A 25,693-nucleotide genomic window follows, 5' to 3' on the forward strand; every position below is an offset into this window, starting at 1 on the left:
GGGAATCAATGGAATATCTATAACTTTGTTGTCTTGTGGCTGATTGAGATGAAACTTGCCGGGATGGTAGCGTCTGTTGAGAGCATGACACATGCCATGTTTCAGGGTAATAGGTGCAGGGACTTCTGGGAAACTGCATCTCAAAATCCTGAAAGCAAAATTCATGCCACGTGTGTGTTAAGCCACAGCAGGATGAAAACTGCAGGCATGCTAGCCCTGTGGAGGCCACAAAGCCTGCCAAGTTTCAAGGAGATAGGTGCCGGAGTTTGGGGGAAACTGCACCTCAAGCTGCGGACAAGCAGAACTTGTGACATGGGTGACACTGTGTGTGTTAAGGAGCAGCAGGGTGAGATCTGCAGGGATGGTAGCTCCTGCTGCAGCCACAAAGCCTGCCCGCTGTCGAGGAGACTGGTGCAGGGCTTCTGGGTTCTGGGGCCCTGCCCCTCTGCCTGCTGACAGACAAAACTCGTGACGTGTGCGTTTGTGCAACTGTGTCTGTCTTGGGGCACAGGGAGGTGGGGGAACTGCAGGCCTGGCTGCTAGGCCCTGCTGCAACCACAAAGTCTGCCAGCTGTTAAGGACATAGGTGCAGAGGGGTTCTGGGGCCCTATACCCCTAGCTGCTGACAGGCAAAGCTTGTGACATGGGTGCTTGTGGGACTGACTGTCTCCGTCTTGGGGCAGAAGTAGTTCCTGGCTCCATGTTGATTCTTTCCTCTCCTTAGTCTGTTTCATAGGTGTTAATCCTTGCTCATTAACTTGCTATCCTTGCTAGCTACTGTGTATTGAGCTGCTTCCTGAGTGAATCATGATTGATTAGTAATACAGTAGCCTAGCAGCCAGGCCTGCAGTAGTTCCCTGCCCCACCCCTCTCCCATTCCCCAAGACAGACACAGTTGCACAAGCACCCATGTCACGAGTTTTGCCTGTCAGCAGCTAGTGCAGAACCCAGAAGCCCTGCACCCATCTCCTTGACAGCTGGCAGGCTTCATGGCCTCAGCAGGGGCTGCTGAACAAGCTTAGATAAAGCACCCCTACTGCCATTTTGAAGCACAGACACCGATACATGAGATGCTGGAGGCTGCTGGAGGACGGTCATCATCATGCTCCAGCAGACTTGATTAACTGAGTCTGCTCCAACATGCTGTAATTACAGCGCATCAGAGCTGCCTTGTTGCTCACGTACAGGCACCCTTCATGTTCAATGTCTTGCTGTTATTTTGTGTGTGGAAACCCTCTTCTCAGCATCTCTTAGAACAGGGGTTGGCAGTGTTTTTGGGCAGAATGCCCAAAATACCCACACCCTTGACTTGTGAGAGGTTTGCATGCCAGGGCAGATGGCAGGGGGGCTGCAAGGGGCCCAATCTTTGTTGTGGCAATGGAGGCCCAGTCCCTTCCCCGCTGTCCAGTGTCCACCCCAAGGCACACGTGCCAAGCAAAATGCCTTCAGATGTCGTATTCTGGCACCTATGCCGGGGGTTGCCTACTCCTGTCTTAGAAGTTTTGACCCTGCCATAAACTCCTGAATTATTGCTGTTAGATGGATGTGCTCAGAGGGAGGGATCTGGCCTGTGGGTGAGCCCTGACCTTTGTTGACACCAACCTGCATCATTGTCTGAGGTCACCAGGATTTGCAAATAACAGCTGTACATTGCTTACTTGTTGCTTTTTTTCTCCTGCATGTGCAATATAACACTTTTCCACAGTCAAGGGAGGGGATTTGCTGTGAGGAAAAAAGTGCATGACTAGCGAGGAGGGTGGTGGTCCAGGTACTTGTCTTTGTGTGTCTGGCAGGAGATTGGTGGGTGGCAACTGTGCCCACAGCCAGCCCTGACAGGTGAAAAGTGGGTTTGCAAATAATAGCAGGTGACTTCTATCTGCTTGCATTATCTGGTTTATGGGATTGCAAACCCAGGGAGGGCCTGAGGTGGTGGGTGGTCAAGCCATCATGACCACTCCCAAAGTAGTTGCATCAACCAATTGGGAGTGGGATGGACAGTGGGGAGCATTACTCACAATGGTATCATCCTCCACCATTGCTTTCTTTGGATGGCAGTTGAAAGGGGGTGGGGAACAGACAGAAGAGAGGAAGGAAGGGTAGATCTGCACTAAGTAAATAGCATAGCATGAGCTTCTGTAAGCAATGGGCTTACTTCAACAGATGCTATGATGGGACTGCAGGAAGCAGAGCTTTCGGATAGAAAGAAGTGATTAGAATACAAAGCGGAGGATGGAGGAGGAATAAAGGGGGTACTGCTGAGAGAGACAAAGTGGTTAGGAGAGATTAAAACAAAGTAGTTAATCCACCAAGGGACACAAGAGTTATAAAAGCTAATCCAGGTAACAGGATAAGAATCTGCAGTTTGGTTCAGACCATATTTAACACTATCCAGTCTGGATAGTTGCTTGTTCTACAATAATTTCTTGTCCAAGTTTGTTGTTAAAGTTTTGATGTCTAAGAACTGCCATTCTGAGGTCAGCAATGGAGTCATGCAAGGCTGTCGTGTTCTGCCACAAGCTTGTGTGTCTGTCTGGATTTGAGGTCAGGACCCCCCAGGGCTCAAACCGAGGTCTTCCAGGTTCACGGGAAGAGGCCTGGGTCATCTTCTGAAAGTTCCCTATGGGGACCATGTGGCCCAGGGAAACCAGTGGAAGCCACAGGCCCTTGATGGGAGGCCTATAAAAACCCTCCCACTTACCTTGGTGCTTTGTTCTGGCACCAATATTTGTAGCCCTGCTATTTGGGACCCTCCTACCTTGCACCCCTGTGCCTTGCTCCTGCCTCACCTCCTGCTCCATTCTTGCTTCCTGTGTTGCATGTTCTGAACTTGGGCTCCTGACTACTGGCCTGGCATTGACCATTGACCTGTCTTGATCTCTGGCTTGACACCTTGGACTCAGACTGATGCTTGGCATTGTGACCCTTGGCTTCAGATTCTGGACTTCTGGTATTGTTGACCAGTGCCAAGGGCACTTGAGCACAGGGCCTCGGTAGCCGTGGTAGGAGTCTCCATGAACTCCAGGTTAGTGCTGCTGCCTATCATGTTTATGATGTAGATTTAGTCCCAGGAGGGCCAGGGCTTCTGAGAGTTGGCAGTCTGGTGGAATTCCCGCAGGGCACATTGATGGGAAGTGGAGTTTGCTGGAAAGGTTATGAAGTCTGGGGTGCAAGGGATGGGGTGTTCAGGAACTGAGCCTGGATCCATTAGCCTGTGGCTAGATGTCTCCCATGGTCTAGGCAGCCATGTGCTGAAAAGAGCCCAAGGCTAGCATACCAGAGCCATGGACAGGGTGAAGTTGGTGGGGTGGAAAGATGCCAGAGCACTCCTCAGCAGGCTGTGAAAGTAGTGCAGCATGTTAACTTTGGGTTGGTAATGCTAGATGCAGACCTGGTCGTTTAAGCTTTCAAAGTCTGGCAGGACTGGTGAACCCAGGCTTATGCCATGAACGGGGGACATATCCAATGCCATATGTATGGCTCCTGTGGTGGGCTGGGTTGCTGGGCCTCACGGGTCCCTGGTGGGGGCTGGAATGGCACATGGCTGACAGCCCAGAGATTGCAAATTGGAGGCCACAGCAGAAGTGCTCACGGCCCAGCCCTGTCAGACTCCAGTTAATCTGCAAATTCTGGTAAATACAGGGAGGGAGGAAGGTAGCAGTCCCTGACACTGGGCTTGGGAGCTGGGGCTGTCATTGTGCAGTGCACCACTACTGAACAACCACAATACTGAAATCCAAGGACATGGGTTAACCGCTCTCCAGCTGCCTTCCCTCCCTCCTTTTACCCCCACAATCCTCCCTTAAGTCTCCCACCCCTTTCCCTAGCATGGTGCCTGTCTTCCCATAACTGTCCTCATGGTTCCCTCCCAGTTCTGCCTGCCTAGGTGCGCTGTTCCCACTCCCTGACTGGCTACTCTGTCTGTCCCTAGCCTGGCCCAGCTTTCTCCTACTTCCCTCTGTACTTGCCTCTATGTCCTAATCTTTCTTACAGCTTACCTATATGCCCTGAACCTAACTAACTAGTCTCCCTTGGGTCCCCTCGGTCACCTCTTTCCAGTTTTTAGCCTGCAGCTACCTGTGGTCCCGCGGCCCCTTTCATGGACCCCAGCTGCAATCAGGTGGCTGAGTGATTCACACTTGGACCAAGTGGAGAAATACATGGTTAGTTACTACAGTAAGCGAATGTTGAATCTACTTTGTTTGCCATAGCAGAGAGAGAGTAGCTGTCAGGGAGCCAAGTAGGTTTCCTAGTTGAAGGCTAGAATTGCTGAAGGGATTAGCAGCCTAACCCCAAGTGATTTAATAACCCATTAATTATATCTGGAACTCATCGTGCTGTGACCACTATCTCTCTTGCTTCCCTCTGCCAGCTCCCTCCCCGCCCCTAGCATTCCCTGTGCACCCGGCGCGGTGGAAGTGACACAGGACCCAGAACAATGCAGCTGGAATGCGGCAGAGTGAGACTGCCCCTCGTATCAATATCCCATTCATGCTCTGGCCTCTGTTAACACAATGAACAAATGACTTTGCCACTACTGACATGAGCCAGAGACTACATAACTCATCCTGAGACCATCTCAGCCTTGCATTGTTTTATACTTGGGGAAATGGCCAGATGCAGCAGCAGGTCTGTAGAGGTTTAATTGCCTGGAAAACACCCTCAATCACGTTGCAGTAGATAATCACAAAGCCTAATAAGGAGCATAGAAAGCAGCTCACCGACAATCTAGTCATTCCACTATGGGGACCCTGACTTACGGAGAGGCAAACGCATGCATGAGGACCTATGATTGGCTCCTGATTGTGTGCTATTGTATGCAACGCTCTACACCCACTGGTTTACCAGCTAAAGCCTACTCATAAAGGGACAGATCCAATAAAGAGCTTTGGAGCCTAAAGTTGGTCTTATGTGGAAGTGAGGTACCTAAATTCAAAATGGTGTCCCTAAGACCCTTGCTCAGTTGCCGCCTAATCCTGGAGCAGGGGCAGGCAATTATTTTGGGTGGAAGGCCACTTACTGAGTTTTGGTGAGCCATTGAGGGCTGCATGACAGGCAGCTGGGGGCAAATAACTATTAATTTTCTAAATTTTTTAGGGGCTCTGTGGGCTGGATAGAATGGCCTGGCAGGCCGCATCCGGCCTGTGGGCCGCATTTTGCCCACCCCTGCCCTAGAGGCTCCTGAACTCCATAAGCTTTTTGCCTTCTGATGTTGCAGCTCCCCAGATGCCTGGACTTGCACGTCTCTGGAAGCAGCACATCTTTCCCAGTTCTGAGCAGCTAACTGCTTAGCTTATACCAAAACTCAGTTGGATTCCAGGACCTCAGAAGCCAGACCCCATCTGCCTGAAATCTCCTGCGGGACTTGACCCACTAGGCATTCTCAGACACACCACAACACCCATCAGCAGATCAGGCTTTTCATAAAATGCAGCCCTGCACTTTCTATTAAATCAAGACCAGAGACAGAGGTGATGGTGCAGCCAGCCCTTATCACGACAGGCTCGTAGTTAGAGCACTCAGGCAGGAATGGGGCATCCTGTGTTCTGGTCTTCCCTCCCAAGACTGATTCTGCAGTTTACATTAAAAACCATTACTGGATAAAATATGGAAATCATGCTGGGAGCAAGAAGCAGGACCCTGCTTCCCAGATCAGTGCCATGACTGCTAAGCTGGAAAGGCATGCTTCGGTTTGTTCCCTAGCTCCTGGGCTCCATGAATTTTTCATACTTGGCTGTCTATTGTTTTGGATTCAGTAGGAGGATTGGAGAGAGTCCTGCCTCCCCAGAGTAGGCCATAGTCTAGTAGTTCAGCTCTTCTTACAGAAGATATGGGTTTGAACCTTTTGGGCCCAGGAACCTAAAAGTTAGGTATTGCAGCTAATACCAGCATAGAGAAGTTATGTTCCAACACTTCCATTTCTTTTAACTGTAGGAATAGAAATTCTTCATCAGTTGTCAGGGCATGATGGCAAAGTAGTTAAGATGTCTCTGGGGGCATCTACACGTGCGCCCAACTGTGCAGTTGTTACTGTGCAGTCATTTATTAAATGCACTAAATGACTGTGCAGTAACTGGTAGTACTGCACAGTCTCAGCGGCACATGGGACATTTCGGACCCTATTGTTCAGTAGCAGTGGCGTCATGGTTCATGCCTTCTGATGCTATGTCGCCATTGCTCATCACTATGGCTATGTAGCATCTCATGTAGACACACCCTCTCTGGGTTTTTTAATTTAATTTTTTATTAGAAAAGTATCAAAGTAGAAAAATGTCATTTAGTCCTAAAAACACCAAACCAAAGAAATCCCGCTATCCACATTCCATAAATGTCAGACTTTACTTTAACCAGTTTCTCAATTCACATCTCTTTCATAGAATCATAGAAAATGAGAGTTGGAAGGGACCTCAGGAGGTCACATCTAGTCCAACCCCCTGCTCAAAGCAGGAACATGCCCAGCTAGATCATCCCAGCCAAGGTTTGTCTAGCTGGGTCTAGAAAAGCTCCAAGGATGGAGCTTCCACCACCTCCCTGGGTAACCTATTCCAGTGTCTTACTACCCTCCTAGTGAGAAAATTCTTCCTAATATCTAATCTAAACTTCCCTTGCTGTAACTTGAGAACATTGCTCTTTGTTTTGTCATCTTCCACCACTGAGAACAGTCCAGCTCCATCCTTTTTTGAACCCTCCCTTCAGATAGTTGAAGGTTGCTGTTAAATCCCCTCTCAGTCTTCTCTTCTCCAAACTAAATAAGCCCAGTTCTCTGAGCCTCTCCTCATAAGTTTTTTTTTTTTTTTTTTATAGATTCATAGATGTTAGGGACTGGAAGGGACCTCACAAGATCATCAGGTCCAGCTCCCCTGCACTTGGGCAGGAAAGACTGCTGGGGTCAGATGACCCTAGCAAGGTGTGCATCAAGTCTTTTTTTTAAAGATCTATGGGGTGGGGTGGGGTGGGGAGGAGTTTGGTCCAGACTCTAGACACTCAAATCATAAAGAGGTTTCTCCTTATGTTCAATATGAAGCAATCTTCAAGCAGTTTGTGTCCATTGTTTCTTGTCTTCCTCTGGGGTGCCTTGGTGAACAGATGTTCCCCCAGGCCCTGATGTACACTCCTAATATATTATAGGGTGCCACCAAGTCCCATCTAAGTTTTCTTTTCTCCAGGCTGAACAGTCCCATGTCTTTCAGCCTCTTCTCCTATGACCTGGTCTCCAGGCCACTGATCATGCACATGGCCCTCCTTTGGACTCTCTTGAGCCTCTCCACATCCTTCCTGAAGAGGGGTGACCAGAACTGGATGCTGTACTCCAGCTGCCGTCTCACCAAGGCTGAGTAGAGCAGGAGGATGACATCGTTAGTCCTGCTTGAGATGCATCGGTAAATGCTTGCCAGTGTTTTATTCACTCGGCCAGCTACAGCATCACATTGGTGGCTAATGTTCATTCTGTGGTCTATCATGACCCCCAGATCTCTTTCAGTTGTGGTGCTGGCAAGTGTAGCACCACTGAGCCTGTAAGTGTGTTGTAGATTATTTCTCCCTCAATGGAGCACTTTACATTTCTCTGTGTTAAACATCAGCAGGTTTTGATCCATCCATGTTGCAAGCCTGTCCAGGTATTGTGCTCCAGCCCCTGAACCGTTTCTGTTGCCCTCTGCTGGACTCGCTCCAATTTATCCACATCCTTTCGATAGTGGGGGCCCAAAACTGAACACAGTACTTCAGATGTGGCCTCACCAGTACTGAATAGAGGGGAATAATCACTTACCTTGACCTGCTGCAACGCACCTACCAATGCAGCCCAGTATGCCTTTAGCCATCTTGGCAACAAGGGCACACTGTTGAACCTCTCCTGATAGTCATGAGTTTTCAAAGATTATGGCCTGTGGCTCTGCAATATCTTCACCCACACAACCTACAGGTGCATCCCATCTAGCCCCATGGACTTGTATATGTCCCTCTGTTCTAAATAGTCTTTCCTTCCCACTTCCCCCAGAGGTTAAAATCTGTTTCTTATTCCAAAATAAAATGAAACTCCCAAGCAGGTCAAATCAAAAGAAAAATATAACCTGGAACTCCACTAACCCCTGTTTCCATAAGGCTTAGACACAGACAATTTTCTTCCTTTTTACCACCTCTCAGCCTGCTGAAAAACAACCCAAAACCTCACCATTTACTTCCCTGCCAAAATTCACAATATCAAAACTAAAAAAAACAAAAATGAAACCCTTTGTGATCATTCTAAAAACATCCAAGGCCAGTAGAAAATTCGGCTTTCTATGGTCAATAAATGGTCAGACAGCACAAAACTAGAGGTGGTCACATCACCCTTTTATGTACCATTAGCTACAGAAACTGGCAGGCCTTGACTACACTAATGTCTTGGGCCATGAAGGCTCAGATGGACATTGAGTAGCTGTGACAGGACCCCACCTGAGCCACCAAAGCACTAGACAGAAGGGAGAGAGCCAAAGGTTGGGCTAGAAGAAAAGGAGATGGGATGCACTGGAACTTCAAAAAAAGAGCTTCATGTTCCCCCTGCCTTTGGAGCCAAGGATCACCCTGCACCAGATGTCACTAGGACACTGCCCACACGAAGGACCTCATGTAGGATAATTCAGGTTAGGTGGGGAAGGGAGAGGGTGACACAGAGAAGCTGGGCAGGAGAATGGCCAGAGGAGCTGTGCTCAGATGGTTCTTCAACACTGCAGGACTGACAGGAAAGCCTGTGGCTCAGAAGTGCCCCAGGCAGTGGCCAGCCAGAGCACAAGCCCTGATCAAGGTCAGCATGGGTATCCCAAGGCACACGGTACCCTGACAGGAATGGAAGTAGGGAGAGCCCACTGATTAGGGGCAACTGATCAGCAGGAGCAGGGAGCCTGTCTCAGAGGATTGAAAGTGGTGTCCAAGACACCCAGGACTAAGGTCAATACCACAGAAAGGGGTTAGCTCACCATGCCGAGGCTTCACTGCCCCACCCAGCCAACAAATCTGAGCTATTTCAGTTTCCTTACCTGTTTGGTTGTAAATCTTGAGATGGGCACAGGCATCATTCTAGCAAATCTGAACCTCACCACGCACTTAGTGAAGAAAAGAACCAAATAGGAATCTAACTCATCGTCAAGGCCTGACAGTAACACTTGAGTGGAAAGGGTGGGGTGCAGGGGAGGAGGAGCCCCATAGAAGCTCTATGCAAACTCAGCTTCATCAATACCACCTAAGAACCACAGGTACCATGTCCCTACAATTAAAATTCCATCTGAGAGAAACAGCAAAGTTGTGGCAGGCAAGAGGAGAAAAACCTGTTGTGAGCAGTGCATGACCACTGCCCATTGGTGTCCTCTCTGGATGTAAACCTGTCACAGTATCCCTCACCTATTAAGTGATGCTGTTTGATGTTTAGGTGCAACCTTCCTGATGTTATCTTTGTTCTTAGGAACAGGAAAGTAGTGCTGGAAGGGACCTCACAAGGTCATTTGGTTCAGCTCCTTGCTCAAAGCAGGATCATTCCTGACTAACCCATCCCAGCCGAGTGTCTGTCCAATTTACTCCTGAAAATTGCTAGGGATTGGAGATTTCACGTCTTCTCTAGGTGCCTGTTGCAATGCTTGACCACTCTCATAGTCAGAGAGTTCCTCCTGGTCTCCAAACTAAATTTCCCTTGCTGAAGCTTGGGGCCATTGCTCCTACTTTATTTTGTACTGCCACTGAAAAAAGGCCACCTCCATCTTCTCTATAATAACCCTTCAGGTATTTGAAGACTGCTCTGCATGACAAACTTTGTGCTCCTTACCTGCATATTTTCATTGAGTAAGCATGATCAGAGTGTGCCTATTTTAGCTGTACTGAGGTAGAAATGTTTAAATGTAATGGGCCTGGTATGCACTGTGCACTCTTTAGAAACGGTAAAGTTTATAAGGGTACAAAGGCTGTAAGAAGAAACTGGGCAAAGGTTGCTGAGTGTTTGGCACCATTATGACCTATGGGAGATCTACAGGGGAGCAACTCTCAGATCTGGCATGAAAAAAGAGACTTAATTCCAAACTGGAGTTACCCTTAGGATGGCATCACTCTCTATCATCATGTCCCTGTGATGTACAGTTCCCTATAATGGGTCCAGGTATACATCTGTTACCTATTTGTTTCTATAGACAGCCGGCATTTTTGAAGTACCTATGGGTCCAGAGCCATGTGGTGAGTTAACCAGAGACCTGTTACCCACTAGCTTGAGTCTGCCATTGTGTCATTCAAAGTCTAAAAGAGTTGGGCTGGTTGAGTAACTGCAAAAGGAATAGTAATGATGGCATAGAGCAGCAACCCCCAGAGTTAAGAAGCAGTGGCAATAGTGGTGGTGACACAGTGGTAGTGATGAGTGGTGACAGCAACCACTGGTGGTGAGCACTGCTATGATCTCCTCTGTAGGCCCCCCTACCTAGCCATTTGTCATTTGGCTAGTGTTAGTGGTGGAGATGCCAGAAGGTAGCGGTGATCCCCAGTGGCTGGGCTAGGTAGGAGAGCTCCTTTGGATTTGTTTTGCCACTATCCAACAAGAGCCCCCTGCTATAGTACTAACACCTTTCTTTAGGGGTTAACTGTTCCACTCTGAGAGGGCAGGGCAAAGGTTGTGGCTATCAGCTGCACTAGCCTACCTACCAAGTTCATCCTTTGTGGGAGAGAGCTCTGATAGTGCTGACTGTATTAAACTGTTAATAGTTGGTTGGTGTGGGCTACTAACTATTAAGGTTTCTCTCAAGATTGTCTGTGCTCCCCATCTCCCTCCGGCCCTCCCCCATAATAAATCCTGTGGTATTTGACTATTGCTTGCAAGTGGGAAAAGTTGCTCACATTGTAACACCCAGGTAGCATTTATATTCCCAGGTTTCAGCGTGGAGCTCAAGCCAAGACAGCAGCTTTGTGTAAAACCCCAAACTTTGAACCGGACCCTTGCTAGTGCCTAGCAGAAGGGTTACCTAAGCAGCGGTGCTTACAGTAGCCTGTTTATAAGTCAACTCTGGAGTGTTTCCATCAAATAAGTTTGGGTGCGTCTGTGCTAGATGCCAGGATCAGAGCATGACAGAGTCCAAGTGCTGAGGTTTGCTTGACTAATGGATCCATGTCCCTATGCATTGAATGAGAATTGCCACCTTGAAAGGTTTAAGTAAGGCTCCTCCTTTTTATTCTCCCAGCACCTGGAAGCCAAGTAGTCTGTTGCCTCCAGATGTAGAATAACCACATGTCACCCACGTGACTACACGCCAACAGGTGTATCAAGTGCCTGGCATTCTGTCTCATCAACACAGTGTGACAGAGCTATCACATAAATGCCTACGCCCTCAGTGTATGCCCTGAAGTTCTCCATCTCACTGTGTACCCCTCATGGGTTATTGCACAATAGTCGTGTAGCCTCTGTTGCATCATTTTGCTAAGTTGGGTCATTCTGGGATATGTTGTTGAAGCATTACATAACATCTCTGTCCCTCCCCTCCTCAAAATTTCTGTTGATTTCATAATGCTACAGGATCAAAGGCAGCCTTGACGTAAATTGGAGCTGCCCCAACAGCTGCCGTGGAGTTGTGCCTGCTTATTCCTTGGCTGATTTTTGATCCTTGTTGTCTACATTCCTTTCCTAGGACAAATTGTATTTTCTATTGGATATGTCTGAAATGTTCTAGGTCACTCCCCTGCTTTCCTCAGACTAGGATCTTCTCCACATCATACAATAAAGAGGCAGAAGCATCAACAGAACTGCAGCATCCTGTGACATGCACCTGAGGCCTTCCTTTCCTCCAAGTTCCCAGCCTTGGCATTTGGGCAAAAGCTGCGCTTATTAGCAATTTACAACCAAGGAAGGAAAATAAATTAAACAAATAACTCTCAAGTGTTACTTATTGTGTGTTCAGTGTACACCTCCCCAAAAGTAGGGGTGACTAGCCTGAAGAAGTTTAGCATCTAACAGTTAGAGTTGTCCACAAAACTTTTCCCCATGTGAAATTTTCACTTCTGAGGGGAAAAAAATTGCTCCTAAATCTTCTGTCAATGAACAGCATGTGCGATCAATCTGGGGCACGTGCTGTACTCAGCGCCAGTGCTGGACCAGCCCTGCACTCTGGCTCCAGCACACAGGGCCTGTCTGTTTGCCCAATCCAGTCCATGGACCAGCCTCATGCCCCTGCACTTGTCCTTGCTGAGCCACATCCTGTTCAGATCTGCCCACTTCTCCAACCTATCCAGGTCTGTCTGGATGCGGTCCCTGCCTGTCAGTGTATTCGCTTTACCCCACAGGGCGAGCTGAGTCTGATACACCTATCCTAGGTTCTTGGTCGCATTCCTTGGGATGCTCTTACTGTAGGGCACTATAACTTCTGACTATTTGTATCAAGAGACCCTGGTTGCCACTGCTGCTGCCATGGTACAATCTCTCCTTACAGGGGCTGCGGTAACTGCCAGCGCCACTATGGTGTGAGCTGCCTGTGCACCACAAGTGGTGGGTGGTGCTGTCTCTTCACAGGCTCCCCAGGGGCTGCCATTCTGGTGCTCCCTCTAAATAGATGCCTGGGCTCACCCAACCCTACACTACTGCCTTAACCAGGTAGCCCTTGGTGCTTCCTATAATTTTATGCTGTTGGAGGCCAGTTGACCATTGTGGCAGTAGTGCTGGGACCAAGTTATTAGAGTCTTAGTGGACTGAAGGCTTCTGTGATGAGGTGCTTCTGGTTTTAAATGCTTTAGAAAAGCTACCAAGCACCCATGTTTAAAACTGAGAGAGCACAGTAGAGATGCTAAAGACGAGACAAAAAAGGAGCTATCTGGTTTAAGACAAATAGCGATTTACATACCATGGGAATAGTTTCTCTGGCCTAAAAGAAAAAGAAAAATAGGAAGCTTATTAGATAGTGAAGCGTTTGTTATTGCATGTCAGCAAGGATCCAGGGACACATGTGAGAAGACCCAAGTATGGATTTAAATTATTAAGATTATGATCTAGCAAGCACAGCACGAACCCTAGTGTGGTGATTCCTCCCGAAGGAATGCCAGTGAAAACTCTCATGATGTTATCGTGTCACAGTCTCCTAATTAGTGGGTTAGTACAAGCAGGCAGAAGCCCTGGAACAATGGCACAGGTACAAACTCAGAAAATAAGAATAACCTGTCTTTATTACTCGGAGAAGAATGACATGAAAACGCATTGTCTGAGAGTTGTTTCTTAAGACAGGGGCACGCTCCGTCTGAAAGGAGCTGGAGCCAGTAGGCTCTGTGTGCATGTGCTGCACAGCATAGGTCTGGCCAGCGCAGTTACTCTGCAATTTTACCAAGTTTCTGAGCTGCAGGCTTTTAATGAAGGGGTGGCAGGGAGTGATTAAGTTAAGAACAAATGGAATGAAAAATAAAGAAAGTTTAGCAGCTTGCCACAGAGCTCATGAAATATAATGGTGATGGGGCCAGCTCTGTAAACAGGATTTGGCTTCGATTCTTGGTTAGAGCCAAATAGCTAAGTGATATGCTACGTGTCCAACTTAAAGCTTGCTAGAAACCAACTATAAGAATGTTCTACATTTTCCAAGCAATATCTTTGTGGCTGTTTGGCCATTTTTATTGTGCGATAATTACTTTGCACCTGTAGCATGTCTGAAGTTATACCTGTCTAAATTTATTGTGCAATTAACCAGCTCATGTGCACAATAAGGGTGGCGTATGTTGGGGGTTGTAAGCAGTGAAGTTACAAGTGTATTAGTTAAAGCATAGTCAACCCCCATGTGGATGTGCTCATTCAGAAGTCATCTTAGGTCACTGTAGCTTAATCCTCCTTCAAGAACAAATGGAGAAGATGGTAAGAGGTGAAGGCAAGAACTTGACTTTTGTGATGCTCAGACAAACAATGCCCTGTTCTTTGGGTAGGAAGTATATTGGGAGAGCTCCAGTTTAGGGCTCCACTCCCAACCTTTCTCTCTCAGCCCAGCACTTTATGGGCTTACTGCAGCCTCAAGACCGCTGTCCTGGCTGAGAGAGTGACAAGATGCATGGGGACTCTGAAAGGATCGGGAGACTGAAAGCTCTGTGCGTGCTAAGGACCACTTAACTCTTCTTTATGATTGTGCTTGGGATGGAGTTAGCCCACTCGGAGCGTCTCCCTCCACTTGTGATCCACTGCATCACCTGATTGGATGCTCAACTCTCTCATATCTTTCTCTATGTTTTCTTTCCACCTCAGACTGGGTAGCTGCCATAACTAGCTGTAAGAGTCATCTCACCGATCAGTGGAGCTCAACCTTTTAGAGCAGTGGCTCTGTAATTGTGATGTGGCAGCACCACAGGCCACAACTCCTGTCCAGTAGGGGCAAGGGAATGAAATGAGGGAGGTAGGTGGCTGCCTATGTCAGAGAGAGGGAGGGACAGGGGAAAGGAGAGAAGAAGAGAGCTGTGGAGGGGATCAGTGGCACAGTGCAAAACAGGGAAGTGGACACGCCAGGCTAAGCTGCTTGCTGCTGATCCCCCATGCCACGTGTTGCATCCAGCCCATGGGCCATAGGTTGAACACCACTCTCTCTCCGTCTCTCCTGCCTCATTTTATGACCAAATCAGCTCTTCTGACCTGTCCAATAGTTTATTTTTTACCTCCTAACATGTCTTTAATGTCACCATTTCTCGCCTTGTCTTTTAGGCTGACTCCCCAACTCCATCCCAATATTCTCATCTCTGCTTTTTCTAGCATCTCCTTTTCCCCTCTTCTTTACCTCAGCTGATATGCGACAGAAAAGGACAATGTAGGACCAATGAATGCCTCTAACTGCATTTCACCCTGAGTGAGGACTTTGAATTTGAGTGCAGGTGACAACCCGGACCATTCTGTTGTGCTGTTCAATCCATCTTATTTTACACATTGTGCAAACCTTTCATAGCATCGTTGACAGGGAGGGCTGGAAGGTAGGCCTGTGCGAGTAGGCAGATATTTGATCCGGCTTCAGATCCAGCTGCTTTGGATGCCAGGGACTGATCTGTAGCTCCGGACTGGGTTCCCGCTTCGATCCATCCAAAGTGGCTCTGAAGCCTCTGAGCTGCCTCGGAGATCCAGCCATAGGGTATAATGGGGAATCAATGAAATATCTATAACTTTGTTGTTTTTTGTCTGATTTGGATGAACTGTGCCAGGGTGGTAGCCTCAGCTGGGAGCACGAAGTCTGCCCAGTTTCAAGACAATCAGTGCAGGAGTTTGGGGGGAGCAGCACCCCAAATTCTTGAAAGCAAAACTCATGTCACGTATATGTGTTAAGCCACGGTGGGTTCAAAACTAGCTGCTGACAGACAAAACTCGTGACATAGGTGCTTGTGCAACTGTGTCTGTCTTGGGGCATGGGGGTGTGTGTGTGTGTGGGGGAACTACTGCAGGCCTGGTTGCTAAGCTACTGTGTTACCGAGCAATCATGATTCACTGAGGGACCTAGCTACTAGTAGCTACTAGATAATGAGTTAATTAGCAATGATTAACACCTACAAAACCACAGGCTAAGGAGAGGAAATAATCAATACAGACAATCAGCTGCCCCAAGACAGACACAGTCAGTTGCACAAGCACCCATGGCACGAGTTTTGCCCATCAGCAGCCAGAGGGGCAGGGCCCCAGACCCCAGAAGCCCTGCACCAGTCTCCTGGACAGCTGGCAGGCTTCGTGGCCGCAGCAGGGGCCACCATCCCTGCAGCTGTCACCCCGCTGCACCTTAACACGCACACTGTCATCTATGACACAAGCTTTGCTTGTCCACAGCTTGAGATGCAGTCTTCCCCAAACCCCTGCACTTATCTCCTTGAAACTTGGCAGGCTTCGTGGCCTCAGCAGGGGCCACCATCCCGGCAGTTTTCAGCCCACTGTGCCTTAACACACATAGGGTCATCTATGTCATGGGTTTTGCCTGTCAGCAGCTTGAGGTGCAGTTCTCTCCAAACCCCTGCACCTATCACCTTGAAACTTGGCAGCCTTTGTGGCCGTAGCAGGGGCTACTGTCCCTGCAGCTCTGACCCCGCTGTGGCTTAACACATACATGTGACATGAGTTTTTTGCTTTCAAGATTTTGGGGTGCAGTTCCCCCCAAACCCCTGCATCTATCTTCTTGAAACTTGGCAGGCTTAATTTTCTCAGCAGAAGCTGTCACCCTGGTTCATCCAAATCAGACAAAAAATGACAAAGTTATAGATATTTCATTGATTCCCCATTATACCCTATGGCTGGATCTCCAAAGCTTTTCTGAAGCGCTTCAGAAGCTCCGAACTGTTTTGGAAAGCCTAATGAAGCCAGCACTTCCATCCAGACATGTTGCTTCGGATGCCGAAGCATCCAAATCTTTTCCGGATCTGAAGCCTCGCACAGCTGTACTGGAAGGGACCTCGGTGGTCATCTGGTCCAATCCACTGCTAAAGCACATTGAGCCCTATCTAAGCTAGTCTATTTAAGTGTTTTTCTAACTTATTTTTAAAATGGCATGAAAACCTCTCTTGCACAACTGCCAGGCATATTACCCCAAATTCCAAGGTCACCCTGACCTGCCACAGGAAAAGCAGGGGGACTAGGGCACCATCAACACCCTGCAGCTGAAAGGACAGAAATAAGTTGTTATAACACACTTAAGAGATCCAAGGAAGAGTACCGTGCTTCTCATTATAGAGAAGGGCAAAAACTCCACACTCCATCCCAAGCTGACTGCGGGGTCAGAAATCCTTCCTGACCCCAAACGTGGCAGTTGGTCTGAGCCTGAGTGGAAGTAAATGGAAGACAGGTAAAAATGAAACCTGCAGGAGACTCTGCCGTTTTAGTCCCAGACAAAGCAATGGCACACTGCAGTTCAAATCTCCAGTCTTGGCTGCAGCCCAAACCTAAAGTTTTTGAGGAAGGCATAACAATCTTCATACCTGTAGCAACATGCAGAGAAAAAATTCCTTCCCAACCCCATGTGGTGACCGGGAAACCCAGACGCCTGGATAAAAACCAAGTACTTTGCTCAGCAACTTGGGGACAGTGAACTCCACACATTGCACCCACCTTCTTACTATGCAGCCAGAACTCCCTTTTCTGTATCCCCATCGTATACTCACCCCACCTCCTTTAGTCTTCTTTCATTACTAAAGCTGCTGTAAAGCTTTGCTTCATTCTCCTGCTGCTGAATGTGGTCCTCCCCAACATCCAGCTGCTCTGGGCAGCACCACAGGCAACAGGATAGGGCTCTGCGGACTGTATCTTTGACAACCCTGACCTGGGACAATGAGGTTTTTGTTTCAGACAACATAAATCCATGCCTACTTAACTTTTGCTAGTTTTCCCCATGCTACCAACATGCACTTCTTTGCTCAGCTCATCCTGGGTTTAGCATGTACAAGTCTTCACGCTTAATTGAATGTCACTGTTTAGATGAGTCTAGTAAAAAAATTATCTCACCTGTCTCTTAGATTTTCCTGTTCCTAAAAGATCGTAATATATCTTTTTTAATGTATTTTTTTCTGTAATACCTTAGGGATCATCATTCTGGTGCTTTTAAGCAAAATCTGTTAGTTCTGAGCCCTCCCCTTCAAACTGGTAATAATAGTCTGGGAATATGCTGTCTTAGGCACTCAGTGCTAGTACTCTTAATTACTTTGCTCAGGGTCTCATCCTAAGAAATAGCTATGGCAATTACAATGCATATTTCATCAGAGACCAGACAGGCTTTTTAAACCAGATTGATATGCATGTAGTCTTGATCTGGATTTTGCTCTACTGTATTTTTATGAAATGTTCTAGATGTTTTGCCTTCAACCTGCCTGCGGACCCTCTAAAACCAGCCACCTTCCCTGGTAGGATACCACCAAAGGACACCCTTTGGTGTTGCCCTTCAGGAATGACTGAGAGTCTTCTTTAATTTACTTCTTCTCTTGGTTTTGTTTTATCACAGATGTTTTGTGGACTGTGACTTTGAGGTGTATGATTTTTCTCCCCACGACTGAATTTTTTGTAGTAAATTCAGTATTGCCAACCCCACCATGTCCAAAATCCAAGTGACAAACTCTTAAACATCAAGAGATTTGGTATGTAAATTATGAGCTGCTCTGTTTTACCCACCCCCTCCTCGTGGCTCCTTGCTCATGTATCGTGAGCACCCCCCTGTCCCCGTGTTGGTTGCCCCTAAGCATAACTTCCCCTGCTGGCCCCTCGTGGACAAGTGCTAAGATAATTCTCTCAAAAAGCTTACCCAGGATTGAGGTAAGACTAACTGGCCTATAGTTTCCTGGGTCCACCTTCCTCCCTTTTTTGAAAATGGGAACCACGTTGGCCCCTTACTTTTAATATCCAAATCCAAATCATTGATGAACATGTTGAAAAGGACTGGTCTGAGTACTGAGCCGAGAGATGCCACTGATCACCCTCTGCCATGATAAAATCCCAACTCTTGGCTGGAGTCTTTTGGTGTCCTATTAACACCCTCTTACTCTGACAGACAGGGTGCAGGGCCTAAGCACGGTGTCCTGCTAGTCCTGCTGGTAATTTGTGCCAGTACTGGTGTTCCAGTGCTTATGGCAGTCTTTGTCCTTCTTTCAATGGTCCCTCTTGGTCAAGGACCCAGATTGCAGTAGTGATCGAAGGAAGAGAGGGGGCAGCGAGAATGGAGTAACTGGCTCCTTTAGAGCCATGCCTACAGTAGATTGAGGAAACAGGCTCAGAGTAGGAGTGGATTCATAAGGATAATGTGGGAAAGGTTGCTTCAGGCTACAGCCACTCTGGTTGCCCCTCCATTTTCTTCACCTCTGAAGGCACTCTTGTATTGATACCTGCTTTAGTGTGTTAGCATGGGACCTCTTCCTGGTGAAATATGTCTTTGCTCCATGGGGCAGTAGGGCAGAGCTCACACCTTTAGATTAAGTGTTGCCTGATGGTTTAAATCTGGTGGCAGAGCTGTGCTACTACCCGGCATGTCCACAGGTGGCGGGTAGTGGAATGACCTTCAGGAGAGGTTAACTGTGAAATAAGCAGGGGTAACTATGTTGAATAAGCAGTCACTGACCAAGCAGCAGCAGTGCTACCAGGATGTGGTGGGGACAGGAGATGGCAATGCTTTCCCTCTTGAAAAGACAAATATAGCCTTTGAAAGTGCTGCGACCTAGCAAGTACAGGTTGCCAGTATAATAACCCTGTCCAGCCCCCAGCCATGGGTTTACAAATCCACCACAGCAGAGCAGATGGAAGATGTTAGAATCTCAACAGCAGTGAAGGCAGATGAAGGCTGCAGCAAAACAAGATCTCCAGTTGTCCTGGCCTCCTTGCCATTGGATCAAGGTCCCATTCCATCAAGAACCACGTGGAAGCTGATGTGCAGAAGTTTCTCCATGACAAAAGAAATCATGCACAGGTGTCTTTCATGAAAACAGCTTTTGCATGTTTTTCAAGTCCTTCAGTGACCAGCTAGGGATGACAGAAGCAGGACTGTGAGGTCTGGAAGCTCCTAGTCATGAACTGGCATGAACGCGGCAGTTTCAAGAAGGTTGTCTAGCACTTTGAGGAGACAGGACTGTGATTTGGCAGCTGTAACTGTGACTGAGCAACTCTTCAGGATTTGCTTTGCTCATCCTACATTGGGAGGAGGCTAGAAAAAGTGCTTTAAACATAGTCTGCCTACATTCTTCCTGAGTGGATAACCGCATCCAGTGGGATCACCTTTACTACAGTTGAAATCAATGAAGACACACAATCAATTTTGGGACCTGGAATATGAGGAGTCTCATGGACAATTCTAATCCACAATGCAACTGCGGCTTAAGACTTCAGGTGGCGCAGCACTGACATCAGTGCACTGAGTGAGACTTGGCAAGTGGGAGACAGGCAGCTCAAAGAACAAGGGGGTGGCTCTACCTTCTTTTGGAAGGGTAAAAAGAAGGAGAACGCCAACTTCACAGAGTTGGTTTTGCCATCAAGAATGAGCTCATAAACCAACTCAATGAGTTCCCTATTGGAATTAATGAGGGTCTCATGACTCTCCATCTTAAACTGGCAGGGAGCCAATATGCTGCTGTCATCAGTGTGTATGCCCCGACTCTTGACGCTGCCAATAAACTCAAGGAGGACTTCTGTGCCAACCTGGGCCGAGTCCTTTCTGAAGTTCCAGAGGGAGACAGATTTATTCTGCTCAATGATTTCACCACTGGAGTCAGAAGAGACTCAAATCTCTGGAATGGAACCATCGGCAAGGAAGGAGTGGGAAATGTAAACTCCAGCATCCTCCTCCTCTTGACCAAATGTGTTGAACATGGACTGACAATCACCAACACCCTGTTCCGCCAAAAAAACAAGCACAAGACATCATGATACCACCTGCGATCTAAGCATTGGCACTAGATTGACTATGTCACTGTTCATGCTTGGTATTGCAAGGATGTCCACATCACTCAAGCTATGCTAGCAGCTGATGATTGCTGGACTGATCACCAACTCATCCTCTTGATTATGTCAGTCAAACTGACTTTCAAATGAAGGCTGTAGTAGAAGCAATGCTGATGGAAGGTCAGTGTTGAAGGAGTCCAGGTCCCAATCAAATGAGACCTCTCCCACTGACACCTCAATAAAAAACTGGGAAATTCCAATCAACAACAATGCAAGAATGTCAGCAGTGGTTGAGGTGCCTTCAAGTCCACTGTTATCAGTGCCTGTGAAGTGACACTTGGATTCTCTACTAGGAAATACCAAGACCGGTTTGATGAGAATGACCAGGAAATCCAAGAGTTGATCAACTGCAAGCACAAGGCCTTTTGTGCTTGGCGTAACGACACCAGCTCCAAGCAAAAGAAACTGAATCCCCAACAAGCTAAGGTAGAGGTCCAGAGGAGGACCTTCAATATGAAGAATAGATGGTGGGAAGACAAGGTGAAGGAGATTCAACATCTCACTGACATCATCATATGCATGATATCTTTAGTGCCACCAAAGCCATTTATGGGCTTTGAGCACTCAGGGACTAACCCCTTGAGACTTGATCAAGGAAAAGGGAATCCATTAATATCTGTTGTAAGCAGCATTTAGAAGACTTTCTCAGTCAAGACTCTGTTGTTGGTGAGAGTGTTCTCAATCCCATCCTGCAATACCCAGTCAGAGATGATCTTGGAATCCCTCCAACCCTTGCAGAGGTGAAGAAAGCCATCAAGCAGATGAAGACCAATGAGGCATCTGGAGCAGATGGAATCCCTCCTGAAATCTTCAAGCAGTGGGGAGAGATGCTCACATCACAGCTTCATGCCTTCATCTTAAGGATCTGGAATGATGGAAAAATCCCAGATGACCTCAGGGACACTATGATCATGACAATCTTTATAGATTTCATAGATTTCATAGACATTAGGGCTGGAAGGGACCTCGGGAGATCATCAAGTCCAGCCCCCTGCCCAAAGGGCAGGAAGTCAGCTGGGGTCATAGGATCCCAGCAAGATAAGCATCCAATTTACTCCTGAAGGTGTTCAATGTAGGTGCTTGAACCACCTCCGCTGGCAGACTGTTCCAGACCTTGGGGGCTTGGACAGTAAAGAAATTCTTCCTTATGTCCAGCCTGAAACGGTCTTGCAGGAGTTTGTGACCATTCGACCTCGTCATCCCTTGGGGTGCTCTGGTGAACAAACGTTCCCCCAGATCCTGGTGGTCACCCCTGATAAACTTATAGGTGGCCATTGATCACCCCTGAGCCTACGCTTTTCCAGGCTAAAGAGTCCCATGGCTCTCAGCCTGTCATCGTAAGATCTGTTTTCCTGACCTCTGATCATGTGCGTGGCTCTCCTCTGGACTCTCTCAAGCTTCTCCACATCCTTTTTGAATTGTGGAGCCCAAAACTGGACGCAGTACTCCAGCTGCGGCCTCACCAAGGCCGAGTACAAGGGGAGAATGACGTCCCGGGATTTGCTTAAGAAGCATCTATGGATGCCAGCCAGCGTTTTGGTCGCTTTACTAGCTGCAGCATCGCATTGGAGGCTCATGTTCATCTTGCGGTCAATGATGACCCCCAAGTCTCTTTCTTCTGTAGTGCTAACCAACGTAGCACTGCCGAGCCTATAAGGGTGCTGCAGGTTTTTCCTCCCAAGGTGGAGAACCTTGCATTTTTCAGTGTTAAACACCATCAGGTTCTTGTCTGCCCATTTGCTGAGCTTGTCCAGGTCAGCCTGGATCACCCGCCTGTCCTCTGGCGTGGATGCTTTGCCCCAAAGTTTGGTGTCATCGACGAACTTGGCCAGTCCACTCCTGACTCCAATGTCCACATCGTTAATGAAGATGTTGAACAGTATGGGTCCCAGGACAGAGCCTTGAGGGACCCCACTGGTCACAGGGCACCATGATGAGTGACTGCCATCAATCACAACCCTCTGGGTCTGACCACGAAGCCGATTTCCCAGCCAGTGGATCGTGGTGGAGCCAAGGCCACAACTGGCCAGTTTGGCCAAGAGGTGATCATGGGATACCAGATCAAAAGCTTTTTTGAAGTCAAGATATATGACATCAACCTCTTCTCCCTTGTCCAGGTGATAGGTCACCTGGTCATAGAAGGAAATGAGATTGGTCAAACAAGACCTACCCACAACAAACCCATGCTGGTTATCCCTTAGAATGTTAGCCTGGGCCAGTCCCTCAAGGATGGCCTCCTTAATAAACTTTTCTAAGATCTTCCGCAGGATAGAAGTCAGGCTAATGGGCCTGTAGTTAGCTGGATCCACTCTCCTCCCTTTTTTGAAGATTGGCACCACATTGGCCTTCTTCCAGTCTTCAGGCACTACACCAGAGCACCAGGAGTTTTCAAAGACCCGTGCCAGGGGCTGGGCTATGACGCTCGCCAGCTCCTTGAGTATCCTGGGGTGCAGATTGTCAGGGCCGGCTGACTTGAAGGTGTCCAGCTTCTCAAGGTGTTCCTTCACAAGATCAGCATTTATGGAGGGTAGGGGATCCCCCTCACCCAGATTTCCCTGTCCCATAACAGGCATGGGCATCCCGTGTGACTGATGAAAGACTGACGCAAAGTACCTATTTAATAGGTTGGCTTTTTCCTGGGCGTCAGTTGTCAGTTGCCCCATCTGGTTTAGCAGGGGTCCAACATTGCCCTTGCTTTTCCTCCGGCTCCCCACATATCTGAAAAAGGACTTTTTGTTGTCCTTGATGCCTGAAGCTAGTTGGAGTTCAGTTGCAGCCTTGGCTTTCCTGGTTTGCTCCCTGCAGGACCGGACCAGCGCAGAGTAATCCTCCTTCAAAAAAAAGGAGATGGTCTAACTGTGGGAATTATAGAGAGATCACCTTGCTGTCCACTAAAGGAAAGATCATTGTGAGAACTGTTCTGAATGATTTTCTTCCACTTGCTGAAGACCTCCTTCTGGAATTTCAGTGTGGGCTTAGGGCATTAAGAAGCACAACCAACATGATATTTACTCTTTGCCAAAAATGCTGGGAACAACATCACTCTCTGTTAACCAAGAAGTGCTCTGAAGGATCCTTTTGAGATGTAGATGCCCACTGAAATTCTTCACCATTTTTTAACCTGCTCAACGACGGTATGCAAGTGGTGGTTCTCAGTAACGGATATATCACAGATCTCTTTGAGGTTAAGATTGGAGTTAAGCAAGTCTACATCATCACTCCAATGCTCTCCTTGCTATTCCTTACTGTGATGCTACATCCAATCACTAATAAGCTTCCAGTTAGAGTGGACCTAGACTACTAACTCCGTGTTCCTGTCTGCTGACAATGGGGTGCTCTCAGGTGACACTGTAGAGAGGCCCAGGAAGGATGCGAGTCCCCTGACTCTTAGTTCAGACCTAGTTAAGGATTACATGGAGGGCTTAGATGTATCCAAGTCGGCGGGCCGGGATGACCTTCATCCGCGGGTGCTGAGGGAATTGGCTGGTGTCATTGTGGAGCCATTAGCACGGCTGTTTGAGGACTCCTGGTGCTTGGGCCAAGTCCCTGAGGACTGGAAAAGGGCCAATGTGGTCCCTATTTTCAAGAAGGGGAGGAAGGAAGAGCCTGGCAACTACAGGCCAGTCAGCCTCACTTCTATCCTGGGGAAGGTCTTTGAAAAAATTATCAAGGGCCACATTTGTGAGAGCCCTGCAGGGGAAGTGATGTTGAGAGGTAACCAGCATGGGTTTGTGCCAGGCCAATCCTGCCTGACCAACTTGGTCTCTTTCTATGACCAGGTAACAAAAAGCTTAGATGGGAAGGAGGAAGTTGATGTCATCTTCTTGGACTTCCAGAAGGCCTTCGACACAGTGTCCTGCCCAATTCTGGTGGGCAAGCTGGGGGACTGCGGCATTGACGAATGCATGGTCACATGGGTGGCAAACTGGCTCCAGGGGCGCACCCAGAGGGTGGTGGTGGACGGGTTGATGTTGACCTGGGAGGGTGAGGGCAGCAGAGTCCCCCGGGGCTCGGTCCTTGGGCCAGCGCTTTTCAACATCTTCATTAGCGACCTGGACAAGGCTGTGGAGAGCACCCTGTTCAAGTTCACTGCTGACACCAAGCTGTGGGGTAAAGTGAATACACCAGCAGGCAGGGACTGCATCCAGGCAGACCTGGATAGGTTGGAGAAGTGGGCAGATCTGAACAGGATGCGGTTCAACAAGGACAAGTGCAGGGTGCTGCACCTGGGGCGAGGGAGCCAGCATTATGGTTATAGGTGAGGGGCTGACCCTCTCAGCAGCACAGAGGCAGAGAGGGATCTTGGAGTCAGGATTGACTCCAGGATGAATATGAGTTGCCATTGCGACGAAGTAATAGGCAGAGCCACCCGCACCCTGTCCTGCATCAACAGGGGCATCACTAACAGGTCCAGAGAGGTCTTGCTCCCCCTCTATGCGGCACTGGTCAGGCCGCAGCTGGAGTCCTGTGTCCAGTTCTGGGCGCCGCACTTCAAGAGGGACGTGGAGAACCTGGAGAGGGTCCAGAGGAGGCCACTCGTATGGTTGGGGGCCTCCGTGGCCAGCCCTGTGAGGAGAGGCTGAGGGACCTGAATCTCTTCAGTCTCCTCAAGAAGAGACTGAGGGGGGATCTTGTGGCTGCCTACAACCTTATCAGGGGCCAGCAGCAGGGACTTGGGTAAAGTCTGTTCACCAGGGCCCCCCTTGGTGTCACTAGGAACAATGGCCACAAGCAGAGGGAAGATAGGTTTAGGTTAGATATTAGGAAGAACTACTTCATGGTAAGGGTGGCCAGAGCCTGGAATCGGCTTCCCAGAGAGGTGGTGCTCTCACCTTCCCTGGAAATCTTCAAGAGGAGACTGGATAGGCATCTGGCTGGGGTTTTATGACCCCTCCCACCCCCAGTGCTCCTTCCTGCCTATGGCAGGGGGTTGGACTTGATGATCTGTCTAGGTCTCTTCCGACTCATTGATTCTATGATTCTACTGAATGGATGGTAAACTGTTTAATCTCAGTTGACTCTGAGCCAAAACCAAGACTACTGCAACCTCAGTCATCAAGCTCCACTAAGCAGATCTTCAGACAATCGTCAACATCTTTACCTGCAAGAAGAAAATGGGACTGATGCTTAACATTCAGAAGACTAAGATCCTTCACCAACAAGCTCTTAATGAGCAGTCCCCAGCTCTGGCAATTCAGATCTACAGTGAGACTCTGGAGAACTTTGAGTATTTCTCGTACCTCAGAAGCAGACTGCTGACATCACTGAAGAAATCCAACATTGCCTCAGATGGGCAAGTGC

The sequence above is a fragment of the Crocodylus siamensis genome, chromosome 13 (assembly GCF_052110815.1).
Source record: "Crocodylus siamensis isolate JL-2025a chromosome 13, ASM5211081v1, whole genome shotgun sequence".
Classification (NCBI taxonomy): Eukaryota; Metazoa; Chordata; order Crocodylia; family Crocodylidae; genus Crocodylus; species Crocodylus siamensis.